This window comes from Schistocerca gregaria, chromosome 3, assembly GCF_023897955.1.
Source record: "Schistocerca gregaria isolate iqSchGreg1 chromosome 3, iqSchGreg1.2, whole genome shotgun sequence".
Taxonomy (NCBI): Eukaryota; Metazoa; Arthropoda; class Insecta; order Orthoptera; family Acrididae; genus Schistocerca; species Schistocerca gregaria.
This window is the reverse complement of record NC_064922.1, coordinates 490,492,733-490,508,682: the sequence shown is the minus strand read 5'-3', so window position 1 is coordinate 490,508,682 and position 15,950 is coordinate 490,492,733. Positions and strand designations below refer to the sequence as shown.

The window sequence follows — 15,950 nt, the reverse complement described above, 5'->3', positions numbered from 1 at the left end:
ACGCAACAAAATAATAATCGCTTTCCATAACATCAGAGCTTCCTGTAGTCACAAATGATTTACAACTTTACAGATTCTGTAAAGCTGTCTTTAAAAAACGTTACACACACACACACACACACACACACACACACACACACACACACACACACACACACACACACACACACACAAAAACACACACACTAAATAGAGAAAAGGGGGGGGGGAAGTGAGTGAGAGACAGGTGAGGGAGAAGAAATGGTACTCATCAAAGCTTGCTGTTTAAATACCCCACAAGAACACAAAAAGTGAGGTGGTGGAACGGTTGAATGTTTTATAAACGGAAATACAGTGTGTGTCAGAGATTACAATGGAAACTACGAAAAGTACACACGAACTTACGGAGCCAATCACGATTAATGTGTCTTATAATCAGCAAGCAAAAACATTTTTCGTTCACTAGATTTTGCATTACGAATACTAGCAATGAGGTAAATAACATTAACAAAGTCCAAAATAATCTAAACACCAATAGGTTTTGTTGGTCAATAACGAAATCAGCAACTAATACTTTTAAAATGCGTTATTTTAATACCATAACGTGTTTAGGACTACCATGCCCACCCCCAGATGACTAACGTAAGTATCTGTGGCTGGTTGCGCTATTCGTTGACAATCCTTAATTGCCACGGAGCTCACAAGACCCAACGTGGGTACAACAGAGTATCAATAGTTTCATTTGAGACCTAAATTTTGCGTTGAATATCAGCAAAGTACTATGCAGAAATCCTTATTAGTTCTAGATTACAAACTGTACCAAAATATCTGTTGTATCGCAGATGACAGACAGTTACAGCAACAACAGTGTGTGCTGTTATGTTACGTATTTCATTAAAATATTTTAAATATAACGGCAACAATTCCAAAACTATATGTATTATCATACAACTTACTGCCTGTTATTCGACAGAAAAGTAAGGATGGTACTTCACTGAAATATATATCAGTTGAAAAAGAAGAAAATTGTGTTTGCTCATGTAGGAATCCTTTTAAAAACTGCCTATTTAACTGAAGCGAAAAACAGACGCAATAAGTGAGCTTATGCCTCTGGATGAATCCCTCAACGGCCCATGCGTGTCTCTGCAAAGACATTTGACATGTTGTGCTCCAGTCATTCATACACGAGCACGAATAAAATAAAACAGATGTATGAATCAGAAGAATAAGTTTCTGGTTATGTATGCAAGCATAATAAGGAGAAAACCTTTGCTCATATTAATTAATTTTGCAATGGAGGAACAAATAAAAATAAATTATGAAGAAAGACGAAGGTTAAAGTACATAGTAAAGTACACTTACGCAAATATATTGGTAGACACTAAACATAAATTTAGAACAGGAAGGACGAATTCCAAGGAATTCAGCAGAAGATCCAATCATTTAAGTCAGTAGGAGTCAACTTATTTGTTGTAATGAATATGTTTGTTTGAGAGGAAATAGATAGTACATAGCTTCAAACTTACATATACTTCACATCATGGAACAGCAAGTAATATGTCGATATTTACAGGAGGTGCTGACGACAGTCCACACGCGCGAAATGCGGAAGGAAACAGTTTGCTGGCTGTTCCGCCTCTAGAGTAGCTGCCCCTCCTCCAAGCAGGACAGCTCTCATAATCTGCAGAATTACGGCTGGGCGTAGCGCTTATCATCACAGCTGCGCTTCCGGAAGATGGACGATGAAGAATGGGCGTGGTGAAGGCCCAGGCGAGAGCTCGTACATAACCTCCTTCTCCTGCGGATGACGCGCTCCCGCTTTTAGGAAGGTATTAAGAGTGTAGCATTTCCACTCCTTCCGAAACAGTGGCAGAAATTTCGTCAATGGAGATTACGTCATCTTCTCCGAAAACCGCGAACTGAGTAAGTTTTCACTTTGCACGATATAACTATATTTTATTGTTATATTATTATCTAATAATTTCTGCTATGGAAACAGATCTTCTGTTACAGCTGCAGTTTATTTGTTAGGTTAATGTCGCAGGTAAAGCAATCACAAACATGTTGCCTTGACAAGATGAGGATGACAAGTTTCGAAACCAATCGAGTATAACGAGCCGCTGTTGCAACTGACTTTATGGTTTTATCATTGCTATCATCATACAGTTGAGGATTGCCTCCCGCTCTAATTAGAAAATTTCATTGCTACGGCGTGATTATGACTGCTCAGTTGTATACACTGCATGACAATTGCTGAGGAACAACTGAGTCTTTGCTTAGGAAAAACCGAAAACTGTTACGGGACACCTAACCAATGACAAAAGAAACGAAGGGGGCGAGAGGTGTTAACAGCAGTGAATGCAAGAGTGCTTTGTATGCTTTCCACAGATCAAACACTACGGTGTGTGACAAAGGTTTTTATGGAACCGATTAGCGCGACCTTCTGTATGGTACAGCCACATGTCTGCAAGACATCACACTACGAGAGGATCGATCGTTACGTAGCCCTAGTGGCGTAAAGGAAGAGACGTCTCACTCCTAAGCACATCGATGCCGACCTTGCAATCACTATCGGCAACTAAATCATGCTGGTTTGCATGCTTGGAAGCCTGTTAAATCCATCCCAGTTTAACTACGCCATCATCAGGAATAAGTTCTATGGTGTGGGGAACGTGTTGGTTGGGGTCAGCAACAGTGGTTCTGAGTTCTCCGACAAATTCCACTTCACTGTGGCAGGTGATTCTGACCACCAGTAGATGGGGAGAGAGAGAGAGAGATGGGGGGGGGGGGGGGGGGGGGACACGTTAGACATCAAAGAATGTTTATGAACGTCATCGGTGTGGCCTAGCCATTATGGTGTGGACATTCGTTACGCGCAATGGCCGAACACAGCTGCATATTTCCAGAATAAGATTTTCACTCTGCAGCGGAGTGTGTGCTGATACGAAACTTCCTGGCAGATTACAACTGTGTACCGAACCGAGACTCGGACTTGTGACCTTTGCCTTTCGCGAGAAAGTGCTCTACCATCTGAGCTACCGAAGCACTACTCGCGATCCGTCCTCACAGCTGCACTTCTGCCAGTGCCTCGTCTCGTACCTTCCAAATTTCACAGAAGCTCTCCTGCTAATTTTGCAGAACTAGCACTGCTTTCTTCCAGCACTCCTGCTAGATACAGTATACGTGGAAGACCAATGGATTGTACATTTTCAGCCTCGGTATTTTATCTGCTCTTTCCAGAGGCAAATAATCGATCGTAGATTCCGTAGTATACGTGCCGCCAGCTTCTCACTTCTTCTAGATAGGGTTTACTACAGTCTACATTTCTTCCCGTTACACAGGGTGTTACAAAAAGGTACGGCCAAACTGTCAGGAAACATTCCTCACACACAAATAAAGAAAAGATGTTATGTGGACATGTGTCCGGAAACGTATACTTTCCATGTTAGAGCTCATTTTAGTTTCGTCGGTATGTACTGTACTTCCTCGATTCACCGCCAGTTGGCCCAATTGAAGGAAGGTAATGTTGACTTCGGTGCTTGTGTTGACATCAAGCACATCAGTACGTAGCATCAACAGGTTAGTGTTCATCACGAACATGGTTTTGCAGTCAGTGCAATGTTTAAAAATACGGAGTTGGCAGATGCCCATTTCATGTATGGATTAGCACGGGGCAATAGCCGTGGAGCGGTACGTTTGTATCGAGACAGATTTCCAGAACGAAGGTTTCCCGTCAGTAAGACGTTCGAAGCAATTGATCGGCGTCTTAGAGAGCACGGAACATTCCAGCCTATGACTCTCGACTGGGGAAGACCTAGAACGACGAGGACACCTGCAATGGACGAGGCAGTTCTTCGTGCAGTTGACGATAACCCTAATGTCAGCGTCAGAGAGGTTGCTGCTGTACAAGGTAACGTTGACCACATCACTGTGTGGAGAGTGCTACGGGAGAACCAGTTGTTTCCGTACCATGTATAGCGTGTGCAGGCACTATCAGTAGCTGATTGGCCTCGACGGGTACACTTCTGCGAATGGTTCATCCAACAATGTGTCAATCCTCATTTCAGTGCAAATGCTCTCTTTACGGATGAGGCTGCATTCCGTGATCAAATTGTAAATTTCCACAATCAACATGTGTGGGCTGACGAGAATCCGCACGCAATTGTGCAATCACGTCATGCCCCATGTTCTTCCACCTACGCACAATGGAGCACGTTATCATGATTTCATACGGGATACTCTACCTATGCTGCTAGAACATGTGCCTTTACAAGTACGACAGAACACGTGGTTCATGCACGATGGAGCTTCTGCACATTTCAGTCGAAGTGTTCGAACGCTTCTCAACAACAGATTCGGTGAACGATGGATTGGTAGAGGCGGACCAATTCCATGGCCTCCACGCTCTCCTGGCGTCAACCCTCTCGACTTTCATTTATAGGGGCATTTCAAAACTCTTGTCTACGCAACCCCGGTGCCAAATGTAGAGACTCTTCGTGCTCGTATTGTGGACGGCTGTGATACAATACGCCATTCTCCAGGGCTGCATCAGCGCATCAGGGATTCCGTGCGACGGAGGGTGGATGCATGTATCCTCGCTAACGGAGGACATTTTGAACATTTCCTGTAACAAAGTGTTTGAAGTCACGCTGGCACGTTGTGTTGCTGTGTGTTTCCATTCCATGATTAATGTGATTTGAAGAGAAGTAATAAAATGAGCTCTAACATGGAAAGTAAGCTTTTCCGGACACATGTCCACATAACATATATTCTTTCTTTGTGTGTGAGGAATGTTTCCTGAAAATTTGACCGTACCTTTTTGTAACACCCTGTATTTAATACCATAACAACCTTTACCCACAATTTACTTTCAGGATCCTTCTCTTGGACCACTTTTCAGCTCCATTAATGTCTTAATTTTAAATACTGCCAAATTGATCTAGGATGACATTGTTCTTTAGATGCTCTAAGAAAACAGCCCGAAAACGATGGTAGATAAGAGTTTAAAGTCAAGTCCCCGACGAGTTCATTAGAGACGGAGAACAAACTTAAGTGGGTTAAGTGTGCTTAAGGAAATCGACGGCGCCCTTTCAAAAGTATCAACTCGTAATTTGCCTCAAACGATGTATGAAAACCAAAATACGGACAGTCAGAGCGGAATTTGCACTGCAGTACTCCAAAACGCGAAACTATTGCACACCAAATCGCTCGGCGAAATCGGCTAGAAACAAGGTGGCAAGAGGACGTCGATAACATACGGGAAGTTTGACACTTAATTAGTTGTATTTCACACATTTTCTAGGGCTTGTCATATATTTTCTTCTGAATAGATTCTGAATCGGAAACTGTAAAATTACATGTCAGAATAAATGTAACCTATTACCTAGAGGATTACTGCGTTTCAGATAAATTTAAGTGTAGGGTTCGAGATGTTGACTAGAGGTATACATAGTAACCCTGTTGATCTCACATAATACACTGTCACGCTCCAAAATAATGAACGAAATTAAACGAGAATCACAGTTATTTTATTACATTAAAAGTGCATGACGAATCACATGAAAATATATTGACTAAGCTAGACCAATATCTTTGAAAGTCTGGCCAAGCCGGCCACTAACTGTGATTCTCGTTTAATTTCGTTCATTACTTTGGAGCGGTTCTAGGCGCTTCAGTCTGGAACCGCGTGACCGCTACGGTCGCAGGTTCGAATCCTGCCTCGGGAATGGATGTTTGTGATGTCCTTAGGTTAGCTAGGTTAAGTAGTTCTAAGTTCTAGTGGACTGATGACCACAGATGTTAAGTCCCATAGTGTTCAGAGCCATTTGAACCATTTTTTTTTAAGTCTGACTAAGCGATCAGGGGTCTGAGTGTAATAAACACATACCAGTATGAAATGATAATTAAATGGACTCCCTAGCAGCAAACTGGTGTTGATATACTTCAATTTTTGCTAGCTAGGGTGCCCATTTAATTACCATTTCATTCTAGCAAAGCTGCATGGTCATCAACGGTAACTGTTCTTTCGGGAACAGATACTACCGTCATATATACATACCAGTATGAAACAGGTGCATTCGTGAGGTCGTGCCGTTATTGATGAAATGTGAATAATAAAAGGCAGACAGCGCTAGAGAGGGGCATACGTTTGCGTCTGTGGCCAAAGTTGAAAGCATGTTGATCATAGCACTAGAGAAGGGTATACGTTTGCATATGTGGCCAAATTTTAAAGGATACTGATCGTCAAATTGGCAAATATATTTTCAGAATGAAGCTTGGAATTACTGAAAAAAATGATTTGATTTTCTCTAGGGCTGACTCGTTGTTACGGCTAGATCTCACCATATTAATCGGCAGATGGAAACTGAAGTGGCTGCAAAATCAGTTAGTCATGGTTTCGTACAAACAACTTGCGTCATTGCGTTCAAATGGTTCAAATGGCTCTGAGCACTATGGGACTTAACATCTGAGGTCATCAGAACTACTTAAACCTAACTAACTTAAGGACATCACACACATTCATGCCCGAGGCAGGATTCGAACCTGCGACAGCAGCAGTCACGCGATTCCAGACTGTAGCGCCTAGAACCGCTTGGCCACTCCGGCCGGCCGTCGTTGCGTCTGTGGCTAAGCTCGAATCAGACAGTTTTTTCTTTTTTTTTTTTGTTTGGCTCATCTGCTTGAAGAGCCGCCTGGTTTCCTAGAGGCTTGGCTGATGATGTGTGGAGAAGATTGGCGCGGATGGACCCTAGCAGAGAAGTGATTTTTTATCAACTGCTTCCTAAAAGGAACACTCGTGTTCTTGAGCTTTTCGTTCACTTCATTTCGATTGGCTGAAGAAAAATGTTTAGAAAGAAACTGGTCCCTTATTCTGACCCTTATTTAAAGCAGAAAACCACTAACATGCTCTCCAACACTTGATGCTGCTGTTCTGCTCTGTCTACGTCCAATGAGGTTGGACCCTAGCTGCATAGACGAATTTCTCTCTTTAAATCACGTTAGCCAGTCCTGGATCTTCGTATCATGTGATAACATTTGGTTTTCGCAGTGGCTGAACTTGGCAGCATCCCACACTCTCAAAGGTGTTCAAACTCTTGGATTCTCACTCCATTGTCTAGTGGTATCTACGACAGTCAGTGTACTTCGAAAATGCTCTACTTTCTATATTAAATTCACAAAAGAATTGTTCCTGGTCTCACCAAAAACGGTACATGTTCGCTTTCTACATGCAGGTGGTTAAAACAGACTCTGCTGATGGCCCTGCACTACAGGAGTATTGCAGAGCGTGCGTAGCCAAATGTTTCATGCCACAAACCATACAGAATAGGGTTCTGTCAATACCGTCACATTCCGTTACTGCATTTTGTAGGAAGCAATACAACCAAGAATTGTGTGCATATGGCTACGCAAAGATGTACACTGCCTGACAGAATATCCAGCACTGTGATCAAATACGTGAACTGTGCATGGCTCGTGTTCCCGCCATTATGTATTTTACACACTGTTTTTTACGTACTTCCACCTCACTATGTTAATTTAAATTACTACTGTCACTGAGTTGCTGTTTGGTCTGACCATGAGCGGCGCTAGCAGCACGTATCGCTATATCCCCTCTCGTAGTATCTTTGTTCGACTGCTGTTACTTCCCGGTCGTTGTCTGTCATAAGGAAGTTCGGGTCTCGGGTTAGGGCTGCCAGTCAGTTGGAACGCGTTTGGGGCGCAGTCCGGACCTCCCAGTCGGGGAGTTGCAATGCGGCCTTAGTGCTGGAGCTGTGAGGTCTGCGTCGACATGGCTCGTCCAACCACTGCCGCCACACGTCACTTCAGCCGGACCACGGTCTTGGTGGATCGTCGGTCGGTCGTACTACCGGACGACGCGTTTTAGCTCGCTGATTGTTCAAGAGTCGGCTGTGTGTGTGTGTGTGTGTGTGTGCATCGACTCCCGATTTGTCTTCATGCATGCTTAGTTACTGTTGGGTATCGTTCAAGTCTTCGTGCAAGTGTTTGTCAACCTGTGTGTAGTTGGTGTGATTTCCCTTGACAACATACTCTAAATGTTGTCAACGTACTGGCTCTGAGAGGTCGGTCGTCTCATTGGGCGACTTGTAACTGGTTCTCTGAGCGCTTCTCGGCCCCTTCAATTACCATCTTGTGTAACTTGGGACGGTCCTTTCCTGGTGCAGGGATATCGGTTAGCCAATGGGAATGTTTCCTCTGCATGGTTGGGTCCGAGCCAGTATTTCCGCCTTCGTGTATCTGGAAGTGAGTGGGAAACGCACCAGCAGTGCAGTCGCGACGGAGCAGCGGTCGCGGACGAACCAGCAGTCAGTCAGTCGGTTGCTGCCGACCAGGGGAGTTATCTCCGCTCGGTGCAGTCGGCTGGGTCCGCTGGCGGTCCCTGTGCCGTGTCGTAGCGTGTGTGGAGCTGTCCGATTGCTACGAGCCGCAACACGACCTAACATGAACTCGATTGACGTCTGAAGTAGTGCTGGAGGGAACTCCTGCAGGGTTCTCCATAAATCCGTAAGAGTTCGAGAAGGTGGAGAACTGTTCTGAACAGAACGTTGCAAGGCATCCCAGATATTCTCAACAATGTTCATGTGTGGGGAGTTTGGTGGCCAGCGGAAGTGTTTAAACTGAGAAGAGTGTTCCTGGAGCCACCCTGTAGCAATTCTGGACGTGTGGGTTGTTGCATTGTCCTGCTGGAATTGCCAAGTCAGTCGGTATACACAATGGATATGAATGGATGCTGGTGACCAGACAGGATGCTTACGTAAGTGCCACCTGTCTAAGTTGGATCTAGACGTATCAGGAGTCCCATATCACTCTTGGTGCACACGCCCCACACCGTTACAGAGCCTCCACCAGCTTGAACAGTCTCCTGCTGACATGCTGGGTCCTTGTCTCCATAACCATACAAGTCCTTCCACTCGATGCAATTTGAAACGAGGCTCGTCCGACTAGGCAACATGTTTTCAGTCATCAATAGCCCAACATTGGTGTTGACCGGCCCAGGCGAGGAGCAAAGCTTTGTGTCGTGCGGTTATCAGGGGTACACGAGTGGGCCTTCGGCTCCGAAAGCCCATATCGATGATGTTTCGTTGAATGGTTTGCACGCTAACACTTTTTGATGACCCAGCATTGAAATCTGCAGCAATTTACGGAAAGGTTGCCCTTGTGTCACGTTGAACGAATCTTTTCAGTCGTCATTGGTCTTGTTCTGGCAGGAGCTTTTTCCGGCCAAAGCGATGTCGGACTTGATGTTTTTCCGGATTCTTGATATTCATGGTACACTTGTGAAATGGTCGTACGGAAAAATACCCACTTTATACCTATCTCGGAGATGCTGTGTCTCATCGCTCGTGCGCCGATTATAAAATTACGTTCAATCTCACGTTAATCACGATAATCTGCCGTTGTAGGAGCAGTAACCGATCTAAAACTGCACCAGACAGTTGATGCCTTATATAGGCGTTGCTGACCGCAGTGCCCTATTCTGCTTGTTTATATATCTCTGTAGTTGAATACGCATGCCTATACCAGTTCCTTTGGCGCTTCATTGTAGATAGAGATACTCATCTTTTGATGAAGGACAATCTCACACCACTACGAAAAGTGTTTCTTTCGTTTTGAAAGACGACAGCTTTGAAATACACCTGACAAATTTATTCAGTAGTAAAATGTAGGCAAGTGGCCTACAATCTTTGATCTTACAATCTCAGTTGTGCAGATTTTTAATGGAGCCTGTGTCACCCATTTTCTCAGTGTAGTATTCGTCTGTTTTGTGCTTCACAGATGTTAAATTTTTTCACTATTCAAAATTCTGCCGATTAAAATTTCAATAAATTGCGAACCACCTCCATAATTTATGCAGAAATAAACGATTCTCCAGTGAGTATGAACAAAACTGCATCAAACAACAAGTTGCATAAAAGGGTAGGAAAATGGCAACGTATCTAATCAGCCGAAATTCGAGAATTTACTTTTAAGTAAATTTCCGGGAAAATAAGCGTTTCATGTGGGTAATAAATCATTACAAACATGCTGTCAAAGTAAAAGGCCGATAGCTTCTTTAAATAACGACTGGTACGCCTCGAAAATACAGCTAAGTCATTAATCCAGTCGCAGAAATTTTAAAGATGACTTAAAAACCTTGTTTGTCCAGCAAGTCGAATAGGTAACAAGGTAGAAATGAAAAACATACCAGCATTAAGGTTTATAATGATACAGCTTTACTACTTAATTAGCTATCGTAAAATGTTTCACCTGTTTTTCAGCTCGCGGTAAGACCACGTGCCGGTTACGTGTAACTCTCAACTCAGATTTTGGACGATTGTGCTCCTCATGCATTGTTGAATAAAAAACGTTGGAAATAAATGTAGAATTCTTATCTATGTAAAACGGCTAGTGTAACATAGCATAGTGCAGTTGATATTAGCAGTATGAAATATAATTAAATGTTGGTCGTTGATCGTAGCGATAAGAATTTAGAAAAAAGTTAATGTTCAAAAAACACGGTATTTGGAAGTTTTAGGGTAGATGAGCTTAGAATTCCTGGAATGGGGTGACTGTTTGCACGCTTCATTATAGTACGGCTTCATATGATAAATTTATAAACTGAGTACTGTCGGTAAATGGAAATTCTGGAAATTTGTGGTAAGGTCTTATGGGACCAAACTGCTGAGGTCTTTGCTCCCTAAGCTTACGCAATACTTAATCTAATGTAAACTAACTTATGCTAAGGACAGCACACAATCCCATGCCTGAGGGACGAGTCGGACCTCCGACGGGGAGAGCCGCGTGTTGGCGAATGAACAGTATTCCAGTGAGGCTATAAATATGAATGCTTTTTCTAGTTCAAACTAGTTAGTACTGAATGTCTTTGTTACAAATAGAGCTGCCTAGCTATAAGAAAAATTCAATGCTATACGTGTCTGAATTTTAGATAAAAATAGTTTTAAATCTGAATATTTTATGAAACTAGTTTCAGCTAGATATACTTGTCTGGAGGAGATAATTCAATCAAAAATAATTAAAGTTTCACTCTGTCTCCACCTCCATGACCTCTCCATGTACGTAGTACCTCATGGGCTCTTTTGTGTCACTAAGCTTTTGTTTCCACAAATATTGATACCGTTGAAATGATTTAAATTTCTGTAGTGTCTTTTTTGCAGCTAATTGTGCTTCTGCAGTTTCATCCACTAATTGATGGTAAGTTTCTGTTGTCATTACAGCGCAGTGCTTCTCCCTTTTTCGTGCTCATTAGACTATAATATCTTTTATTTAAATTCTTCTTTCCATAGCATTCCTTGATTTAGATCTGCCATGAGAAATGTGTACAAGTCGATCTACCAGTGTTTAGCGGAAGCTTAACTGAGCAGGTATGCGAAGGCGGGCGTCGTCTTAGCGACACGCCCCGCCCTAGACGGGCGACACTGCTCGACCAATCAAAATCGACCTTAACCGTCACGGGTAAGCGAAATGAACCTTGAACTAGATGTAAACAGTTATAAATCATTTTGTCATATGCGTTTTATCTAGTTAAAACCAGTCTTTAAATGACATTCATTTTCGACTAGCGTTAAACTATAGCTGTAACGAAGATATTCAGTATAATGTAGTTTTAACTAGTAAGAAAGCATTCTAACTAAAAACAGCGTGTTACTGTGTCATATATCAATATTATGCCACCACAGTGATATCCTCCAAGTATTATTAAGAAATGTCAGAGGCCTCTCTGACATTTTTTAAGAAATGTTTGTGGGAAAGGGTTGCCGATATTCTAAAACGATGTTTTCGATTTCCTTGACATTAAAAAACATAGATGTCGTTGGTTCAAGACCATTATGTACGGACAACTCTAGAGAAGACATTAATTTGGTAGAGGCTGCTAAACGAGTAGTGCCTTCATTAAGAGGGCACGCACACACGATAATAACCCACAGTACAAATTATGATAGTACCACAAATTAAGTTATAAGACCCACACTTGTTAATTAGTACTAGCCGAGAAACCCAGTATTCCCTGTGTATTTCTTTCTAGGTGTGTCCGAGACTTCGTATTTGTGGAATTTATTTTTAACTAATAAAGGTTCTTCGTAGACAGAGTTAGAAGGGGTATGATTGGGGACATGTACAAAGAGCTTTTTTATTTCACTAACTTGGGAGAAAGCCACACAGAGCTGAAAAGTAATTGACGCTAAGGTCCACACCTGCAACACCAAGCCTCTGGCTTTGTGCTCTGACATAACACAGGTCCACCTGAAATTGTACATGTTTAAAGTAAGATATCAAATTGTTAGGAATAAGTAGGATTAGGTGTGCAAACCTCACTCACATGCGCCCCTCTCCATCAACATTTCTGCTTCTCCGATGATACGCTGAAGAGAAGTAACTTCAGTCCTCTGTGAGGGCACTGCTCTGAGGAGCTTGATAATGCATGACCCTCTCGCTCTAAGTTACGTTGCACCCCGCTTTCAAAAGGAGTTTCCAAAGAGTGAAATAAAGCCTAAATTCTCGAGCAGCACCAAGTCTAGCCTCACGATCTCATTTTACTCTGAGACCGCATAGTATTCGGTTTTCTTAGCTGTCCTGGTGCATTTGTAAAGATTCGACTATTTACTAAGCATTTTTATTTATAAACAAAACGAAATCGAAATGTAGTGAGTAGGCACCCAAATCACAAAGCAAATTTAATAAATTCAGTTTTTGTACCAAAGAACATAAATAATGAAATCTATCAAACAAGCAAAGCAATCTCGTTAAGTTTTTGATACACAAAGAAAAATCAGTAAATTCGTTATCTCGTAGTCAAGAAAATTCGCTGTTAGTTTGTGTTGTTAAAGATAAGATTTCGACGCTTAATTTTGTCACTGACGTAAACTTCCGAAAATATATCTTTCACAGAGTTATAAAAAAGATTAACTGTCATCGATAGGTTCGTTAGTGTATTGTGTTGTATTATATGTTAACCGGGGACCTAGAAACGACGGAGAGGCTCCGTCCCCGCCGCAGCCGCATTGGTCCACAACCCCACGATGACTACCGCAGTCCACTTCACCCCTACGCCACCCCACACCGAACCCAGGGTTATCGTGCGGTTCGGCCCCCGGTGGACCCCCCAGGGAACGTCTCACACCAGACGTGTGGAACCCCTATGTTTGCGTAGTAGAGTACTGGTGGTGTATGCGTACGTGGAGAACTTGTTTGCGCAGCAATCGCCGACATAGTGTAACTGATGCGGAATAAGGGGAACCAGCCCGCATTCCCCGAGGCAGACGAAAAACCGCCTAAAAAACATCCACAGATTGGCCGGTTCACTGGACCTCGACACAAATCCGCCGGACGGATTCGTGCCGGGGACCAGGCGCTCCTTCCCGCTCGGAATTCTTTAGTGCACTACTTCATGATGATTAAACATCGTAACCGCTATGCTCAGCAGACGATTTGAGATAAAACTTTTAATTACGACACCTATTCTTTCGTGTTCAGATTTTGATGGAATAAAGCGCATAAGTTTCCCGAAGCTGTGCTCAAGTTACCTGTGAAAATATTATGAAAATTCGTCTACTAGTTTTAGAAATTGGCGTACTCAGACAGATACGACGGTTTTACGACTTCGTTATTATAATACAAACATAATCGCTTTGTAATTGTTAACTTGTTGATACTGTTTGAAGTTAGTGCTGTATTAAAAGTGCAAAAAATGTTTACACTTTAAATTTTTCGGTCTGTTCCACAACAAAACTTTTTTCGGGGTCAAGACAAGTATAGCTAATTTTTTTTTGTCTTCATTCAGTTTGTGCAATTGAATCAAAATCTTATAAATAACCTATTCAAGCTTTTTGTAGTTGATTTCCGAATACCGGACTTAAATTTCAAGTAAATTTTATATCAATGGTAGCTCGTTTTTAAAGTCATTCTGTTGTCTGTCTTTCGTGCCACCGCATGTCTACGGCGGACATATGTAATCGCCAGAGACACTCAGTCGTTTCAGTTCAGATCACTTGCTGCGGCAGTTGCTTGTGTTTTGGCAGTGGACACTTGGCCTGTGCGGTTGCCTGGACACCGAGTGTGTTGCCAACTCTAACTCACTACCACCATCTTTCAAAGCCGTGTCAACACTGTATGTAAACAAGTAAGCGAAGGTTATTTTAATACACACTCAGAGACGCTCTGGTGAAAGCAAAGTTCAAATTAAACTTGACTTTAGATATTTGTTTCTGTCGAACCCTCACTGCAAAGCTTGGTTTACATCTGCCTCAAGCGGCTTATTCGTACATTTTACCCGAACACATGTTTCTTTTTCCTAGTTTTAGACCACACGCAGCCTAAATGGAAGTGAGAAAATAGTAGATGTGCTACAAGAAACAGTGTAGTTACGGAACAAAGCACACATGCCATTCTTACCCTGCTAAGCACGTGTAGCTTTGAATGCGAGAAGCAAGGAAATCTATCTCGTCAACAACATTAACACTGATCTAAACTGTTTCGCGTAGTCTCGTACGTCACAGAATTTCTCCTGCTGACAAAATATGAGGCAGTGCTTGAGACTGTACACGGCCATGTGTCATTCATACAAGTGTCCCGTCTTATGCCTTCTGTGGGAAACAGTGTCCCCTCAAGTCGACCACGACCAAAGTAACTGTAGTGCATCAGCTGACTGCGTCTGATGCTATTAATCGAGTGTGTACAGCAAGTGGCTAGTGAAGTTTTTGTATGATTGAGTTCTCTTTCAGTTTTCATTTTACTAAACGGAGGCCAATTAGCTGCAGAAGCTACAGGAGCTTTTTACAAATATTTGTGGTGGTGGTGGAGTTGATGGTTACTGTTTAACGTCCCGTCGGCAGCGAGGTCATTAGAGACGGAGAGGAAGCTCGGGTTAGGGAAGGATGGGAAAGGAAATCGGCCGTGCCCTTTCAAAGGAATCATCCCGGCATTTGCCTGAAACGATTTAGGGAAATCACGGAAAACCTAAATCAGGAAGGCTGGAGACGGGATTGAACCGTCGCCCTCCCGAATGTGAGTCCAGTGTGCTAACCACTGCGCCACCTCGCTCGATAAATATTTGTGGCTATTTATATCCTTACCAATAGTTATAAACGACTGCGTAGTTCCACAAGACCATACTTCGATAAAATATCATAGAGGCAAGAAATGTTTGTGACAAATTAGACTCTCTATCTAATGGAGATATTTAACACAACTCTTCCACAACCCTATCGATAAATAAACACTGATAGGAATACGCACCCTATGACAACCTTGACAGTGTATTACTTAATCAAATTAAAACAGTATTTTTGTGGGGTGTTCACAGCATCAGCCTGTTCTGAGAATGAAAACATGCTCCCAGTAGGCTTCATTTTTTTTATTATCTATCCAACTGGCCAATTTCATACATTGGTCATTTTCAGGCATGAAGGTAGAAGCTTGACACAAGTGCTTGAAAATGATCAATGGTTGAACTGGCCAGTCGCATAGAAAATAAAAAAAATGCAGCCTACCAGGACCACGTTTTCATTCTCGTCAAATTAACTTCCCTGTGTTGCGGTGGTAATAGTGGCATCACTCACACAGCAAGAACATTCTGACTATGTTATCTGCATCTATATTCCACAAGACACCTCGTAGTGTTCCATTCGTGAGCGGAACGCTGATTCTTATATTATTAATATTTTGCAATGTTAAAGGGGTAACCGCGCAGAAAAATATACTTCAGTCCCAACGGCGTTTAGAGAGCTGCTCCCAGACATTTTGAACGCAGTCCCATGTCACGCGTCGTTAATTAGACCGAATACATTCATAAAAACGTAACAATTAAAATACGATGAATGCACCGTAAAGAATAAGGTAACATATACTAAAAAGTTACTGAGTCATAAAATTGTAATAACAGTTGTTTGCAATTTTTTGTTTAAGAGTCAACCCTTGGAGCTCACGCAAAATTAAAGACTTATCGTTCGATAAGC

General features: G+C 42.5%; 1 protein-coding gene across 2 annotated transcripts in view; it reads right to left on the bottom strand.

Annotated features, from left to right (window-relative positions):
• Nucleotides 1-15,950, bottom strand: part of LOC126354447 (octopamine receptor beta-2R) — a 698,957-nt gene that overhangs the window by 174,440 nt on the left and 508,567 nt on the right. The gene's annotated exons all lie outside the window — the stretch shown is intronic.